This window comes from Bactrocera dorsalis, chromosome 2 (genome assembly GCF_023373825.1).
Source record: "Bactrocera dorsalis isolate Fly_Bdor chromosome 2, ASM2337382v1, whole genome shotgun sequence".
Taxonomy (NCBI): domain Eukaryota; kingdom Metazoa; phylum Arthropoda; class Insecta; order Diptera; family Tephritidae; genus Bactrocera; species Bactrocera dorsalis.
In genome coordinates this window covers 100,594,571-100,614,085 of record NC_064304.1, presented here as the reverse complement: position 1 = coordinate 100,614,085, position 19,515 = coordinate 100,594,571, and the positions used below count along the sequence as shown (strand labels likewise).

Here is a 19,515-nt window from a genome sequence, read left to right as displayed (position 1 = left end):
ACATGTGTATATAAATATTTTCCAATAAACTTTCTTTCTCTGTTTATGAAGGGAATTTGCTTTACTTTTTCCATATTGCAATATTTTTTTCTTTTCTCAAAATGATTTTTAGTGAAAAATAATATTTTGGTGAACAAATTGGATCACTATGAAGGTTAAGAGCACCACACTACCAATTTTTATCCTTTATTGCAGGCATTTTGGTTTATCCGCCATTGATTCTCCTAAATGTAGTCATTATATAAAAAGTGTTGCCTATAATTAGGCGCATTGTATACAAGAAAAGCATTATTTTTGTTTCACAGAAGCTAAGGGAGTCAATGGATTCTTTGAAAAAATATATATATTTAATATATGTATTAAGCTCATTAATTTCTTACAATATTTTTTCAAAAATTATTTATAATACAAATCCCAGAAATTCGAATTTTGATTTTCCAGACCCTGAAAATTTATAAAAATAAATAGCAAGCGAGGGTATTAATTTTTTTGTGGTAGTAATTATTTATTCTCGAAGCATATTTATATAACCATAAAGTATAAGCTTCGGGATCCCGAAAAAATCTGTCGTTTTCCCATCAAGTGCTTACACATTATTATTTATTAGTTTTCAAAACATTTTCATATGAACTGGGAATCCAAATTTCGAGATCCCGAAAAATGTATCCTTTGTTTTTGCATCAATTTCTTACACATTATTATACATACATATATGAAGTTCATTAATTCTCTAAAGCATTCATACAAATATTATTTTTAGTAGTAAATTTGCAATGGAGAAGCTGAGTTTTCGGCATCCCGAATTTTGCAACAAAAAATAGCATGCGGAAATATTAATTTTTTTAATTATTTCTAGAAGTTTATTCATATAAATTTGAAATTCAAGTTTTCGGGATACCGAAAAATTCTTTTGTTGTTGTGGTAGCGGCAAAATTCTGTCGTTTTCCCTTCAACTGCTTACACATTATTATATGTATATAAAGTTGATTAATTCCCTAAAGCAATTCTAGAAATTTGATTTATAATAGTAAATGTAATTAAGAAGTTTTCGGGATCCTGAAATTTTTAATAAATAAATAGCATGCGACAGTATTAATTGTTTTTCGGAAGTAATTATTTATAAAAGTGTATTCATAAAAATCTAAAATTTAAGTTTTCGTGCTCCCGAAATTTTCTGTCCGTTACTCCATCAAAGGCTTCCACATTAAGATGCCAAGCTCAATAATTCCATAAAGTAATCATAGAAATATGAATTATAGTAGAAATCTCAAATCCCGAAAAATCGGGATCCCGAAATTTTCAAAATATAAATTGCATGCGAGAATAATGCAATCGTTTTGTATTAATAATTATCGTTTCACTAAAATTGGATTCATATAAATTGGAAATTCAAGTTTTCGGGATACCGAAAATACTTTTGTTGTTGGTGTTGTTGTTGCGGCATATTGCTGACCAAGTTCAAACTGATATTATAGAATAAAACATACAAGATAGTTGACAAGCATATGTATGGTATGGCGGCAATTTTCGGTGACAATCTAAAAATTCTTGAAAATGTAAATACTCGGTGAAATTCGTTGTACCCTTCAAAATTAAAAGCTTTGTCGCCATAAAATTCCCCATGAATATGCATATGTATGTATATATACATATGTATGTATGTTTACTTCCACAACTGATCGACTGGTGGGCTGCCAAATCGTCTGACAGCATGTAGGCTAGGCGCCGTTCAGCTCACCACACTCGCCGGCTGTTTTCTGTCACGCGATGCTCACAGTGAAACACATGTGCCATCGGAGCTATATTTAGAAATCGAAAAATACAAATAAACACAATTATGGGAAACACAAACAATAATTGTATGTATGAATATGTATGTACCTACAATGCACTCGCGAGGGGATTCACAAAATACAAGTGATTTGCTCGAAAAACAAATTTCAATAACTTCACAATTAAGAGCTTAATGGTGTCATTAGAACCGGTGCATAAGTGCAAGTGCTTAAAGCGTGAGCAAATGTTTGAGCTTGCAATACACAAATATACTCGTACATATGTATATGTTTATTTATTTACCTTATATATTTTGTATTTAAATGAGTTTACATTATTTCTGGTTTTCTTGCGATTCTCGGAAATTCGCAAGCATTATTTATCCATTGCAAAAATAACTGCAAAAATTCTTTTTAACACAAAAGTGAGAATCGAATGTAAATTAATGAATTTGTTGTCGTGATTGCAAAAACAACTACTTTGCGGCTATGTTTGTTTGGCTGAGAGAAAGGGAGGTGGTCAGGCGTGAAGTGTTGTTGTTTATGAAAAGGTGCGACCACATTGGCGTATTTCATAATAAAAGTTGACGTTTGCATACACCTGAAAATGTAAACAAACAAATTACGTCAAATGGCGATGCCGAGTGTGCCGAGAGCTACGCGAAGGAGTAGTCTATTTGTTGCAGTAATTAATGATTAAAACATGGAAAATAGTAAAAACTAATAAAGAAAAACTAAAAAATATATGTTTTTGTGAAATTATGGAGAGTCATTTATAAACCTCTTCTATCATGCTAACAGTCAACTCTCTCGAGTTATTACAAACCACTTATTGAAATCTCAGAACAATAATTTGAGTTTGCAATTCTAAAAAACCAATTCTCTTCTAAAGTACTGCACACAACTTTGGGGAGGCACGTTTTGCTTTCTCACTTCAGCCTTTTCGCCTTCAAAAGGATGTTTTTTAGCTACCCAGAGGATACTTGGTCTAAGACCGGAAGTCGCGAGCTGCTTGAGCCATATGTAAAAGAATCGTTTCTGCCCACTCCCAAGTGAATGGCGTTCAGAAAACTGTCCGGACTTGCGTGACGACTACCTCTTCGTCCATTTCAAATCTGCTTTTGATAGCACGAAAAGGAGCTCCCTTTATGCCTTTATGTTTGAATTTGATATCTCCACAAAACTAACACGGCTCTGTAAACTGACGCTGAACAATACCAAAGGCTTCGTTGGGATCGGGAAGGACCTTTCCCAGCCGTTCGATATCAAACGAAGTTTCAGACAAGGTAACTCCCTTTCGTGCGACTTCCTCAATCTACTCATGGAGAAGATAATTCTAGGTACAGAGCTGTTGGCGTACGCTGGTGATGTCGATTTCATTGGTCTCAATAACCGCGAAGTTACTTCTGCTTTCTCCAGACTGGATAAGGAAGCGAACAAATGGGTCTGGTAGTGGACAAGACGAAATATCTCCTGCCGTCAAGCAAACTGTCGTCGCACTTGCGACTTATCTCCCACATCACTTGACAGTCAAAACTTCAAAGTCTTAGATAAATAATTTTGTAAATCTTGGTACCAGCATCACCATCAACCACAACGTCAGCCTCGTAATCCAAGGCAGAATAACTCTTGCCAACAGGCGCTACTTCGGATAGAGTAGGCAATTGACAAATAAAGTCCTCTCTCGACGAACAAAGACCAAACCAAAACCAAACTCTATAAGTCACTCATTATTCCTATCCTGCTAATACGAGTATGGTGCATAGGCATGGACGATGACAACATCTAATGAGTCGACGTTACGAGTTTTCGAGAGAAAAGTTCTGTGGAAGATTTATGGTCCTTTGCGTATTGGCAATGGCGATTACCGCATTCGATGGAATGATGAGCTGTACGAGATATACGACGACATTGACGTAGTTCAGTGAGTTAAGAGACAACAACTTTGCTGGCTAGGTCATGTCGTTCAAATAGATAAAAAAGCTCCAGCTCAGAAAGCATTCGACGCAGTAGCCTCCGGGGAATACAGAGGAAAAGGATGGAGATCGTATCCTCTGCTTCCCGTTGGAAATACCAGGTGGACTGGACCTGGCTACACTTGGAATCTGAAATTGACACAAAACAGCTAAAAGTAGGAATGACAGGCGCGCTGTTGTAAACTCGGCTGTAAGCGGTGTCTACGCCAATAAAGAAGAAGAACTAATTATGAAGTTTATTTTATTGTTAACTGATAAAGTTGGGGTTACATTTATAGAAACTTCCTTCTATATATAGTACGTATGTATATTATGTCTATGATTAAATCTTAAGCCGTAACAAACTTTTCTTGGAACACCGCCTTATCGTTAACTGCAAAGCCTCAGTCTATTTGTAAATTACATTGAAAAGTTCTATAATAATCATATAAATTTATGCATATATAAACATCATAAATTGTGCAAACAAAAGGTGAAAAGTAAAAGATAAAAATACTAAAAGTAGCCATAACAAAAATCAAACCAAGTACGAAAATAAACAAACGTCAGAAAGCCGACAATCAAAACATAAGCAAAAGTCTGGCAAAGTGTGGGAAACACTACGGAACGATACTATATAACACACATACATACATGCATACATATGTACATGCTATGCATGTATTCGAAAGCAAAAGTATGAAAACAAATCACAAAAGTCGTCAGCAAAACAGAAACTAAGCAAAAATAAATTAATATGTAAATACGAGTGTTAGGTAGATGTAGAAACGTCAAATTGAAATTGCTTTGTTGTACGTATCGACTGTACTTGATAATGATGGAATGTATGTAAAAGCTAAAGTCTTAAACACACACACACATTGAAATAGATAGAATTTACCACTTCAATATGGCAAAAAGTGGCGAGAAATCGGTGGAAAGCAAAACAAGTGAATTGCCAACAAAACAAATAAGCGAAAAGGAAACATTGAAAATTTTGTAAATATTGTTTCATAGACTAACATATGTATGTTTACATATGTATATATGTACATAGAGACGGATTTCACAACAATATGCATTATTTGAAATTATATATACTTATATAAAAATATGATATAAATTCTACAAAACTCATATATTGCATACATACATATGTACCACATATTTCTCATAAATACATATACATATAGAAAACATACGCCTATATACTATGTATGTATGCACAATTTAAAATTTCCACCCCCAAAAAGAAGTGAATGACCAAACTAGCAAGAATTTTCGAATTACAAGCTACAAAGACACCCACCAGCAAGCGGAGGTGGTGTAGCAGTTGCACAGTGACACTGAATGCTTACAATCAAAGAAAAAAATTTCGGTAAAAAAATACATTTGGATATGTGGAGTTATTGGGTAGTCGAAAAAGTCTTTTCGCATTTCTAAACAAACTTCAACTTATTTTTTTGTATTTATAATGAACTTTAATGAACCAAATATGTACCATTTTGTTCAACCATTTCTTGCCATTTTTCCGCTAGAGACAATATTCCAGCAGTGTAAAACTTTTCCGGTTTCTCGGCGAAAAGCTGCGACGAGTAACTTTTACAGACTTCTCTTGCAGCCAACTTTAAGTAAAGAAGAAGAGAATGAACTTTAATGAACCAAATATGTGCCATTTTGGTCAACCACTTTTTGCCATTTCTCCGCTTGAGACATTATTCGATCAGTTTAATACTCTTCTGGTTTCTCGGCGAAAAACTGCGACAAATAATTTTCACAGGCTTCCCTTAAAGCCATCTCTACTCCTTTAAGAGAGTTCTGCATTGACCGAAACAAATTGTAGTCCAATGGTATAAAGTCAGGGCTGTATGGTCGATGCATCAAAACTTCCCAGCCAAGCTCTCCCAGTTTTTGCCGAGTCATCAAAGATGTGTGTGGTCTAGCATTGTCCTGATGGAAGACGAAGGCCTTTCTGTTGATCAATTCTGGCCGATTTTCTTCGATTGATTGCTTCAATCTCATCAGTTATTGACATTAAAATGTAGAATCACTCCTTCGACCAGGCTGGAGCTGTTCATAGTGGATAATTCCTTTCCAATCTCACCAAACACTCGGCATAACCTTTCGAGGCGTCAATCCTGGCTTTGCGACCATTTGTTGACCGTCACCATGCTTAGACCATGATCTTTTTCGCACATTGTCGTATTTGATTCACTTTCGCTTCAGAAATGGTTGAATTTCATTTCATTTCAACAAAGCATCGCAGATGTAAGTTCGCTCCATTAAATTTTTCACAGACAATTCAAGTAGTACCCAAACATCGAGCTTCTTTTTGTAGCCAGCCTTTTTTAAATGGTTCAAAAACATTTGATGATGAATATTAAGTACCTTAGCGATGTCATGACTGCTTATGTGACGGTCCTGGCCGATCTTTTCCATAATTTCATCAACTTTTCCAACGATACGTCGACCAGAGCGGGGTGCATCATTCACAACGAAATTTCCAGAACGAAAGCGAGCGAACCATTGTTGTGCTACACGAATTGATCGTCTTCGTAAAGTTCACAAATTTTATTCGGGGCTTGGATTCTTCCCTTTTTTATACAAAAATTTCAAAATATAGCGTACTTATTCATTATTTTCACTCATTTTTTAAATGCTGTAATTTTTTTCCAACTTCCCCGAATTTAATTTTTTGAATGAAGCTTAAAGTCTCACCTTTCCAATACTGTGTGGTATGACACAATGTGATTGGTAGAACTTGAGATATACGACTGCAACGACATCTTTTATACGAAAAGTCTTTTTCGACTACCAAATATAAAGCACATAACTGGAAAATGTGGACCTAGATAGAACTACTTTAAAGTTTTTCCAAAGAAAAGTACGAGCTCAAAGTTTAGTTTTTCTAGCTGTCAGACCCACAGTGCCTTTCCTCGTGGTTAACGTCAACTTTTTCACAACAACCGATAGGAGAACAAAGAAAACCTTTGGGGGCAAAAGTTATAGTGCAAACGGATGAGTGTTTATGTCTTCGTGGAAAGGAAAAGTAAGAAAAAGAAATTTAAAATAAGAAATTCCAAATTCCATTCCAAAGAAAGCGAATATGAATAAAATAATCATTATAAATAAAATACGAGCCAATTTTGAGAACACCGATGGGAAACGAGCCGTCGACCAGTATTAGCTGTGTAGAATTGTGGTGAAAAACAGAAAATAAGATGCGAAATATCATAGGAAAACAAACGAGCAAAAATGAGCAACTACATTCGTATACACTCGTATTTGTGTAACTGTGAGATACTTGCTCGCGGGTTTTTGTTGTTGTACGCTTGCAAGAAAGCTGACTAAAAAACTTTACGCTGCCGAACAAAGGAAATAAAGAACTACTGGTGAGTGCAAAGAGAAGCCGCAAAGAATGCCACTGTGTGTGTGAATGTGTGTGTGTATAACATTTAGCAGTCGTAAGGGGGCGGTCGTGATCGGGAGCCAAATGTACGAGCACGCGCACAACAAAGCAAACAGCTGAGCACCAACGGAGCCGATTTGAAAGGCATTTGCGAAAAATATATTAAAACAAAAACAAAGACGAGCAAATAAATGTGTAAAGCAAAATAAAAGAGACAAAGACGAATGTGTAAACAAGCGAAGAGTGAAGATAGGCACGGCAGCTGCTATATAGCCACACGAACAAATCGTATGTTGATCAAATAATGGCAAGCATATGTGTTAGTGTGACACAGAAGGGAGCGAAATATGGTTAAAGGAGAATGGGCGAAAAACAGTGGAACACAAATAACTGAATGATGAGAGCTGTCATAAGCAGTCGTTGATATAGCTTTTAATTTTATAATAAGAGTGTTTCCGGTGAGTGGCGAGTGGTAAATACAGTATACGGACAAGGAAGTATGTATGTGTATGTGTATGTTAATAATGGGAACTTTAGTGTTTTAATTTTATTAGGTTTGGTTAGGTTAGGTTAATCTGGTAGGCCAATAAGCCACGCATATACCAGTTTGGTCCTTTGCGATACCAGATGGAGTTCAGTTGCTAAGTTCAAGAGGAGCAGTCATCGTTTGGGATAACTGCGCTTGATGTGGATTTCAACAGACCCTGCGGTTTCACTGTCTGTCGAAACATCCTCCAGTGTATCATACCGTGGGAACCCCAGATGCTTACAACATAGTCTTGCCAATGCGGGACAAGTACAGATGAGATGCTCCATTGTTTCTCTGATGCTCTGCTCTAGACATTTCCTGCAGTCTTCTCGATCTGTCAGCCTCATCCTGCGGGCGTGTGTTGCCACCAGCTAGTGACCACTTAGTATTCCCATCATGTTCCTACAGTCTCTTCTATCGCGTGGCAATAGGAATTTTGTGTACTTCCGATCTATCGTTTTGCAAATGACTTTTGCCGTTTTGCACCCAGATAGCTCGTTCTGTTTTGATCTTCTTTACCATGCTTCTGTCGAGATCGTCTTATTGAAAATGCATAAGTTTCCCAATGTTGATCACGTTTTCGGATGTTAGTCGCACATCATTCTTGGCAATATCGTCCACTATTTCATTGCCCTCGATGCCTTGTGGCCAGTGGCCTGGTACCCAGTAGAAGTGAAGTTTCTTCGCCAGTTACCTCTATTCTTTGCGCGGTCACGTCAGTTTTACATTCCAAGTGCAGACAAATCGCCATGCGCTTGATCCCTCCATTGGTTGTGTGGGCGCCTTCTTCACATTAAACGAAGAACCTGAACTATTTTTATGCTCAGATACTGTATAATTTCAAATCAGCCAGTCGATTTGAGCAAAGTAGATCCCTACAAGCTCATATGTGGAGCACACGAAAAATGAGCGTAAAAGCGAGGGTGAGTGTGCCCCACTGCGAGAGCGTAGAGTGTTTGTGCTCGTGTGAGCGCGAGTGTGGGAGCCGCCGCCGCCACCAAAGCGAACTCGGGCCAGTTGGAGTGGTGCGACCAAAGTCTTTTATCAATCGGTCAAGAACGTTTGTCGAAGTTGAACGCGTTAAAACGCGGTCGCGCGTAAATTCACCAAATTACAAAAGAAAAGCTTATACTGTATACACCCATACGCAAGTGTGTGTATATGTGTGATACATAAATAAAACTAATTGTTTAACAATAAAGTGTGTGCGAAAACAACAAAAACTTAGAAATTCAATTGCAAAAGAGATATACATATATATACATATACGAGTATGTGAATTCCGAAGGAATTTCGATTGATTTCGTTCGATTTTGTGCAGAAGAAAAAAGTCGATCTTAATTAAAATTACATATGAATACAAAAAGAACAAGTCAGCAAGTGCAGAAGTGATGAAGTGCAAAAACAACGATAACAACTACTTACATACATACAAACATGTATATGCATAAATAAATATTGCTTGTGTATGTATACAAAAAACAGCTGTGAGTGAGTTTTGTTATTAATTTTGACGTTTGCGTTTGTGTTTGTGTGTGACTGTGTATGATTAAAAAGTTTTTAGAAAAATAATCGCAAAATAATTGAAACAAAGAAAATTGAAACGTGTATAGTAGGCAATATAAAATAATGTGCAGTGAACATTGTATAACAGCAGTGCCAACAACAACAAATATCAAAGTAATTTTAACAGATTAAAAAAAAAAAAACAAAAAACAAATAATATTAAGTGAAATATGCACGGATTACAAGTGCAAACACAACGTGAGGCATAATCAGAATAAATATCTGTGCTCATAGACATAAGTATGTATGTAAAAATCTATATTTCCATGTATGTGTAAGTGTGTGTGTGAAAATCATGCTGATTACTGCTACAAAAAGCCACAATACAAACAACACCAGCACAATATTAAAAGTTGCAAAATAAAACGCACACATACATACATACATACATACATATATACTCGTACAATATAAACATTTACATATTTACATATGTATGTATGTATATATCAAAAATATATTATAGAACAAATGACTCGAGCAATAAGAACCACGCGAAATGAAATAATTTCACAACAATAGCAAAATATATACACATATACATACATATGTCTATATGTACATATGTATTTTTATATAGCAATAATTGTATGTATATAAATAATATAAGCGATTTGTGGTGGGTCGCCCAGGCAGGTCACGGGGCAAGACATTCATGCATTTCAATATCAGTCTATTAGACAGTCGGCCGAGTCTTTCGCCGCTCATTCATATATTCATTCATTTGCTCTGCTCGGCATCGGCATCTCAGTTCAGCATTTAGCGAGGCCGCGCGAATGTTGAAAGCACTTTAGAATTTGCGAAATAGTGCTGAAAAGGTAGAGGAAATCGAGCAAACATGACAGAATTATATTCTTAAGATTTTTAAATTTTTCTTTGTGTATTGAGTTAGAGAAACATTTTGGTAAAGTTAGAGATGCTGGAAGAGTTGAAAGAAAATTTAAAAAATAGAAAAACAAAACAAAACAAATTTAAAAATGAAAATGTGTTGAAATATAAATAAAAATAATAGTAAAAAATAAAACTGTGCTGAATAAAAAATATATTAACTCAAAAATAAATAGTATAAATACAAACAAGAAAGTTAAAAAAAATTGTTAAATCTCCAACTAAGAAAAAAATCGCTAAAATTATAATACAAAATTCAAAAATTAATTATTATTGCCAACGTAATATGTATATTTCATTTTTTTTTTGAAAATTATAAAAATAACTAATAATACAAATATAATAACAATAATAGTAAAAAAGTTTTTTAAATAAATCAATTCTAATTGATTTCGCATTTTCGAATTTAATATACGAGTAATTGTGTCAAATTTTGTATTTAAATAATCATGAATACAAAATGAAATATTCATGAGTTAGTAAAAATTAGCATAATTTCGAATATATGTGACCTGGTCTACGAAAAGGGAGCTAACGTGCGAAAACTAGTTTTCTAATCAACTAAAAAGTGAAAATGATTTTTTGACACCTAAGCCCTCTTTCCGTAGACCAGGTCACATATTAAAAAAAAAAATAAAAAAGATTAAAACTAATTTTTTTTAAACCACATCAAAATGATTTAGAAAGAAAACAAAAGGAATTTATTTTTCAATAGTTTTTTAAATTAAAAAACTCTAAATGGATTAAAAATCCTAAATAATTATAATTCTAAAATTGCAGTTTATTTAAAAAATTTTTAAATTAAAAAAATATTTAGAAAGAATTAAAAAAAAATTAAAATGAATTTAAAAAATTAAAACGAAAAAGAATTTTTTTATAATAATTTTTTAAATTAAAAATTGTAAATAAATTGAAAATCCTAAATAATTTTAATTCTAAAAACTGTTATTTATTTTGAAAATTATTAAAGTTAAAATGAATTAATAAATATATTAAAACGATTTTTTTTATTTCTTCATAATTTTTTTTAAATTAAAAAATGTTTTAAACTAAAAATGCTAAAAAATTTATTGATTCTAAATAATATTAGTTCTAAAAACTTTGATTCTAAATATTGTAATTTATTTTAAAAATTATTAAAATAAAAAAATTAAAATAAAAAATTAATGCGACTTAAAAAAAAGAAAACTAAATTAAATGAAAAATTTTAAATAATTTTAACTCTAAAATTTTAATTTACTATAAAAATTATTAAACTAAAAAAGCGAATTTAAAAAAATATAATTTAATTTTAAAAAATTAAAAAAAAAATTAATAATTATTAAATTAAAAATTCTAAATATGTCGAAAATTCTAAATAATTTTAATTTATTTTAAAAATTAAATTAAAAAAAAATTAAACCGAATTTGTTTTTATTTTTTTCTTTAACTGGAACAGTAAAGTAATTGCTAATTGTCATTATGAAGTGCAGAGAGCATTAACATGAACTGCATAATTTAGATTTCTATTATCGTCAATTCACTATGGCAATGACGTCACAAGCAATTTTGCATTTTCCATGTTTACTTCTACTTTGATAACATAAACAATTAGCCTTTCCCTCGCTAGTATTAACATATTTTCCGTAGTGGAAGTGTTGTGCGTGGAGAGTGGCACAAAGGAGTTTCGAAAATTCTGGATGGTTGGCGCTAATTAATTAAATTTACGCTTAATTTGCACTCTATTAACAGAAATTTTGCATAGAGTAGAGAGTGTTAATTTAATATGTAATGCAATTTATTTTATACCTGTAATGTAATCATATATATATAATGAAATTAAAAAGTTGGAAATATATCACAAAGACTACAATTGCATATTTGAAATATATAATTAAATCATATTAATTATATTCATTTGTATCCTAATAAATTAAAAAAAAATTATAACATAAAAAAATAATAAATATATAGTAAAAATGTTAAAAGAAATTTAAAATCGTTCAAGAGTTAGAATAAAATAAGCGATTATATCTACTAGTGAATTAAAAAAAAATTGAAATTTTTTGCTTATATTTCGAAAAAGCATATTTTTGAAGATATTCCCGGCAATTTGCGGTCAATCCGGCAAATAGTTAGTTTCAGAGTTTTTTCTGCGGTCCTACGGCTATCGGCTATGGGATATACAATTTTTCGAAAATAATCGCTGCGTATGAAAATACATTGTATTCTATAAACATACATTACTATTATTATTTTATTAAATGTTTCATGAAAAAAATCTTCAAAAACGCATTTATTTTAATTTGTAGTGAATATAAGCCCTCAAATCAACTAAATAAATAAAAATAAATTCAAATATCTTAAAAATAAATTAAATTTAAATTGATTGTATGTTATAAGTACAAAATATATAAAAAATCAAGTAAAAATAAAATTATATGCACTCTATGTTGACTACTGTTACGGACAATAAAATGGAATCAGCCATAGTACTAATTTATACACTTTGGAAGAAATATGTATTGTTAAGGCACTAGCTAAATGTGGTAAAAAAAGAAGACCGCGAAAGTAAATAATATAAGTAGCCTACAAAACCCACAAAAAAAATACAAAAAACAGATTAAGAAAAATCATTTTTGTGTGTGTGTGTATACCAGCCTTCATAAACCGTCGATTAAGTCACAAAAAATAAAAGTAAAAAACTCACAAAAGCTTTCAAACGAATTAGACAAGTGAGGCAGCACCAAAACGTTAATCGAATATACAAATTTTGATAAGGCATTTTGATTTGAGGTTGAATTTTTGCTCGTTAGGCAAATTATCACAAATTTATAATCAAATATATCATCGCGGTGTATATATATGCATATATGTATGAATGCATGAATGTGTGTGTACAGTGTGCGAACAAAAAAATCGGTTTCGCCGAGATTTCGGGTTTAGTAGGGGAACATTCGCTTAAAGCTACCTACAGACATACATATAAACACACACACATAAGATACACTTTTTATGTCTTGTCCACTTCGGAATGCCTGTGCTTGTATGTGTGTGTAGTTTTAATAAAAAGTTCAAACACAATAGGTGGCAAACTAGCAAATGAACAGCAAAGATTAACGAAATTTTCAAGCAAAAGAGAAGTGGTAACAACTAAACGCTGCTTGACACACTTTCGATGGCGTTTGATAGACAAAACGCACAAATTATATCAAATTTACTTATCGCTTTTTGGTGTTTAATAGCAGGTTTTAACAGAAAATTAAAAAAAAAAGAAACTTTAAAATCAAATAAAAAGTGTCTAAAAATAGCTGATACTAAGGAAGCTAAAGAAAAAATAGAAAAACAAAAAGTTCCAAACAACAGTGTTCGGTTGAGCACATCATTTCATATGAAGAAGTACATAAGTAGAGGTGAAAGAGTGTAGAGAAAAACAAGGAAGTGTTTGACAAACAGTCGAAACTATAAACGGCGCATAAAATAATAATAAAAACTACAACAATAACACATAAAATTCAACGAAAAACCGGCAGCAGTGAACCGGCTTGAGCTCATCACACTCACCAACACAGCAAGCGACCTTTCTACCCATCTCCCTTATTATCTAATTCTTTAGCCGGCATCAAAGCAGCGTAGAATAGCAAACGATAAGTGATTTTGTGTGTTTCCCGCGAACTTTGCACGCATTTTAGCGTGACTCCATTTGAAAGGTCCAGAAAATTCAGTTCGACCGTGTTATTCGAGCACAAAATTTGCAGCAGGGACAGCGAGGCAAGAAGTGGTGTGCGAAGGCCAGCAGGCCTAACAGCCTAACCAGCGCGGTTTTTTATTCTTATTGCACGGCGTTTGTGGGAAAAGGTAAATGGCTTTGAATGAATTTATGGTGTCCATAATATCTGAGAGTCTTTTAATTACAGTCATATGTGCGGCCGATTTCGAGCTGCAGCATTTTTAAGCCTATTTCAGAATCAAATCGATAACAATTTTTTATCACACATTGGTTGTAAAATAATGTTATCGATATACGCAAAAATTATCGATACTTTTCAAAGCAAAAATTAGTGTTTTATGACTGATTGCGATTTGAAATTTATTTTTAAGCCTTTTTGTATAATCATACGATCGACATATGAGGAAATAATCGAGTCATAGTATCTTTAAGCCTATTTCAGAGTCAAATCGATAACAATTATTCATCTCGTATTTGGTTTCAATATCATGTTATCGATATATGAAAAATATCAATAATTATTTGTAGCTGATTTCAAATTATAAACAGTTGTAAGTTCATTTCTTATTAAAAATACGTTTTTTTGTGGCTGATTTCGGTTTACAGTATTTTTAAGCCTACTTCAGAGCTAAATCGATAATAAATTTTCATGCCCCATTTAACTGGAAAACCATGTTATTGATAAACGAAAAAATATCGCAAACTTTTAAAGAAAGTCACTTTACAGTATTTTTTAATAATCAGAGTTTAATCGATAACACTGGGTAACAACCCAGTTATCGATATGTAAGAAAATTTTATCGATAATATTTAGATGAAAAATAATTTTTTTTATATATTTATTATAGAACATTAATTATTAATTTTATAAATTATAAAATTTTTCATAAAATTCATAAATCATAGTCGAAACGGAAAAATATCACTACTCGTTATATTTATTTACTTCAATAGAAAGTTATCAGAAGTGTTTACAGTTAGAATATGCTATTTCATATAAGCTACTCCTATATTTTCCATACAAAAACCGACAACTACTCACACATTTTTGTCAAAATTTCTTCCTTCAAACGCAATCCAAATCCATTCATGCTTTCTGTAGCATTCAGCTTACGTGTTTCGCTTCCCTATGCCATTTCGAGGTTTGGCTATTTTTAGCTACTTTTTCGTAGGAGCTTTCGATTTCCTGTGCTCCTTCTCAGCCCTAATCATTTCTGTGCATCTCCTCTTTGCTGCCATACTACATACGTGGGTGTGTTGGATTACATACACACTTACTTTAGGTTGTTTGATTAGTATTTGGTTATTTTTAGAAGCGCGTCACTTGGTCTCTTCAAGGGAGTGGCAAATGGTGGACAAAGGACACACGCGTCTTCATTTATGTCTGAACCTGTGTGGGAAAGCAATAGGACCATTTGCTAGTGGGCGTTTTGTAAGAAAATGCAAATATATTGTGCCATATTGATGTTTGTGGGAGAGCTTTTGTTGTTACTGCTGAGATTCTAACGTGGAGGCTGACTGTTGGCGTAAAATTGCGCATCTTCCTTCATATTATTGAAGCCGTAATATTTAAGAGCTTAATAAATGTAATTCAATAATTAAATTAATTCCGCTGCAGCTTTGAAATCGAATTTTTCATTGCCAGCTCATAGTTGACAGAATGGCTAAGAGTTCAAAGCGCCAAAAAATCACAATAAAAAGTCACTTTATGATATTTATATGTTTATTTGTTCCCAGCTTTTTTTTACAGTTTTCACTTAATTTCAATAATCGCTTTCACTGCTGCCCCGCCACCAACCGCATCGCATGTCAATGAGCAATTCTTCATTTTGCTTTTAATTTGTTTCGTTTGCTCCTATTGGACGTTTTTATTACTTTTTTAGTGCTGCTTTTCTCATTCGCTAAGTGGCGGCATCGAAAAAGGGTCAAAAGCGCCTTACAGTCACGCCCCAATGCGGCTTGTATGCCAAAGAAAGAAATATAAGCTTTTGATTGTAGGGAAAATGGCTCTTTTGGGCGATTTATTGCCCGTGTGTCTGCTTATAACGTTACAGTGTTGTGTGTGATTAAGCAAATTACATTTGAACTCTAAACTAAGCCACTAAAACTCTTTTAAGCCACTCGGATTTAAATGTTATTAAAGCTACCTGTATATTGGTGAGGGTTGAGGTATTTTATTTTTATATTTTTCGGTTTTTTAATGCGGCTGAAGTGTTTGATGTGTTATGCTTGTTTGTAACGAAGTTTGTTACACACAATAAGAAATGTCGGAGAGTCTAGAAAATTTATGTATGAATGAGCAGCGTGACGAGCAGTGTCGATTTAGCCAGGTCCATCTGCATAGTATGTCTGTCTGTTTGTATATAATCGAACTAGTCTATCAGTTTGTGAGATATTATTCTGTAGCTTTTCACACGTTCATATAAAGAAGCCGCTGATTTGTCGGAATTGCCGATATCGGATCAGGCAAAAAATAGTAAGACTTTGTAATTTAAATTTCGTCCAAAAATCCCTTCTTGGAAATACATTTTTCTATATTGGTATGACTTTCAGAGACATCTGTGCCAAAAGTTACATTAAAATAATCATTAATGTTGACTCAACATAGAATTCTAGTTGAGTGTTATGCGTGGCGTCCTTTGCGCGAAGCTGTTCGTAAAAAGAGGTCGGAATTATGGCCCGACAACTCTTGGTTTTGCACCCCGATAATGCACCGCATACTGTATTAATTCTTCGTGAGTTTTTCGACAACTTTTCCGCCAATATCGTGCCGGAACCGCCGTATTCGCCTGATTTAGCTCCATGTGACTTCTGGCTATTCAGCAAACTCAAACGTCTGCTCCAGGGAAACCGTTCTGAGTTTATTGAAAACATTAAACGGGTATCGGAAATTGATTTTAAAAACTGTTTCAAGGATTGGAAGAAACGTTGGTACAAGTTTATTGGGGCCAAGAGGAATTACTTTGAGGCGGACAACATAGATTTTGAAGAAATACGAATTTTGAAATTATGAACTGCCATACAAACTGACCGATCCCAATCAAGTTCTTTTGTGGACAAAATTTTATTGACAAGATATCTACACTAAATTTGGCATATACTATTGTATAAAGCAATGCTACAATCCCTGAATATATTGTCCAGATCGGACCATTATAACGTATATCTGCCATACAAACTCACTGGTCAACTTTTTTATTTGACAAGATATAGGAAATTTTGTTCAGGTTATTGTCCAATGGCAACGCTACCATCCCTGAATATAGTTTTGAGATCAGATCATTTAAACATATACCTGCCATATAAACTGACCGATCCAAATCAGGTTCTTGTAAGGAAAACTCTTTTATTTGACAAGATATCTTCAAAACGTCAGTCTTTTTTTTCTTGTCTTTTTTAGTCGAAATTTTCCTACTGGTTAAAAAAGTATATATTTAATATTTACATTTACACACGTTATATGGCAAGTGATCGCGCCTTCCCGGCCCATAAACATTGCTGTGCTATTTACGTACATCCTTACATCTCTTCCTCTGACAGCAATGACCCGCTATGATAATTACTCACAATGACACTTACATACTTGTATGTATATTAAGCTAATGAAATAAAATAAAAACAAAATTTGACTCATTCACACTTGGTTGACAATGCGCTCCATCGATGGCTGTCGCTCAAGTGTGTGCTGCCCATTTATCGTTATACACGCTGATTTGCGCTGACGTATCCTTTGTTGTTGTTATTATTATTGATAGCATTTTGTTTTACGCTTCGGCTGCGTTTGCATACCGCTGATGCTTTCCCGTTGTTTATTGCATCATGTTTTGTTTTTGTTTTTTTATGAATGTTGTTGTTGTTGCTTTCTGCAAACATATTTCTCTAATTCATTATGTAAATCGCATTCGCGTGGCACGCCTAAGAGCATGTGCTGCGGCTGTTGAGATTAGGAGTATAGTAGCCGAGGCGTACGTATCCATATGTATATACAAGTATATTCGTTATAGATTGTATTAGTGAATGGTGGGTGATAACATGCAGCTTTATAATTGCCTCAATGCGATAATTTGCTCTTTTTTATTAAATAAGCATGAATATAGCATTTCATGTGCAAAGAGCCTTGCCTACATTTTGGCGCATATAATGAGGTAGCACGCCCACCATTGCAGTTTAGAATTTCCGTATTTCCTGCATTTTGATGACATATTATTTTCATAGCCCAAAAGATGAAGAGAGTTAGGAAAATAGTAATAAGCTAGGCCACCAGTCTAATGTGCTCACAATTGTAACGAATCAGCGATAGCACCCGATTTATTTGGTAGCATCAAAAGAAATTTTTTTTGCCATTTGGCGTTCTTGGGATTTATTTTCAATAATAAGAAATAAAATTATGAATTAATTATATATTACTGTTGCCTGCATTTATTCTTTTGATTGATAACTGTTTTGAGCAAAAGCGAAATTATTACTTCAATCTCTTCTAAATGGTTGCCTACATTTAGGATTTATGGTAATAACAAAGTGATAACGTGTACAAATTATCAACCAAATACTGACATATATAAAATATTAGTTTATTGACTCTCAGCTAAATATAATTTCAAAAAATCCAAAAATTTATGGGCTCCTAAATGTAGGCAAACATGTTTGGAAAGTCACAAATCTTTAAGGCTCCAAAAATGTGTTCCAAGGCGAAACATATTATATACGCCTCTCACTCTCTCCCGCTCTTTCTCCCTCCCTCTCTCCCTCCACAACGTATTTCACGTTCATTGCTCCCAGTTTTTACTTGCGTGCTTTTTTTAACAATTTATTTAATTTTTTCAAATTGCTTTCAAATCAGTTACAAACTTTGCGCTCGTCTTTACTTTCTTCAAATTCCATCTTTGCTAATAATTTTTATGGCTTGCTAACTTTTAGCGCCACTCACTCTGCTCTACGCTGCTGTTTTACATTTGCATTTCAAGTGTATTTAATCGGTCATTGCCGGTTGGCAAGCGTCGGCCGCGACCTTCAACCGAAGTGCACTGTTTTCAGCAATAAAAAAAAAGGTTCAAATTAAAACACCGAGCAATCTGGGCAAATACCGCTCTATACATATGTACATGTATGTGTGTGTGTGTGCTATCTATAGGCAAATTTAGTGTGCTACTCATTTGCATGTATTTGTGTGATGTTGACAACAGAGGTGATGACAGCCTAATGCAATGACTTCGAGCAATTTACTACACGTTTTTCAAACTGTTTATACAAATCTATATGATTTTGACTGAATTAAAAATGTTTAAATAAAAAATGTGGTTTTATTAACTCACTTTTAAATTTTTGTTCGTGTGAAATCACCTTTGATGTTTCAATTAAGAATAGCAATGATTTTGCTTATAATTGAAAAGGTAATCGGAGCATTTGCTTATTGAATATAAAAGCTATATATGACTTTTGTGTTATTTATTTATTAATTTGAAATATGATACTCTTAGATAGACAAAAACATTGGCTAGTGCGATCCCCCCAACTAACTCTAATCTCCTATTTACTTTAATTCACTACTTTTATTCTCTCATATAAATTGTTCTTTAAATTATTCACTCTGACCTTTACCCAAAATTTCACTTTTTCACTTTTCAGTACCGTTACTTATCAACAATCCCTTCAACTCACAGCACTAAGCAAAAGTCTACATACATATG

The 19,515-nt window shown here is 33.4% G+C and overlaps 1 protein-coding gene across 16 annotated transcripts in view; it reads left to right on the top strand.

The window, feature by feature from the left end:
• The window catches only part of LOC105226062 (protein CREBRF homolog), a 70,911-nt gene that overhangs the window by 22,681 nt on the left and 28,715 nt on the right, over positions 1–19,515 (top strand). For 2 of the 16 annotated variants that reach the window (XM_029550072.2, XM_049449044.1), the window contains exon 1: positions 13,344–13,956. The exons of 2 other annotated variants lie outside the window; for them this stretch is intronic. The gene's annotated coding sequence lies outside the window, so the exon portion shown is untranslated. Of the gene's footprint in view, positions 1–8,540; positions 9,506–13,185; positions 13,957–19,515 lie in introns of those variants that run through there. 12 more of the 16 variants (XM_049449051.1, XM_049449050.1, XM_049449048.1 and 9 more) reach the window with 12 other exon arrangements.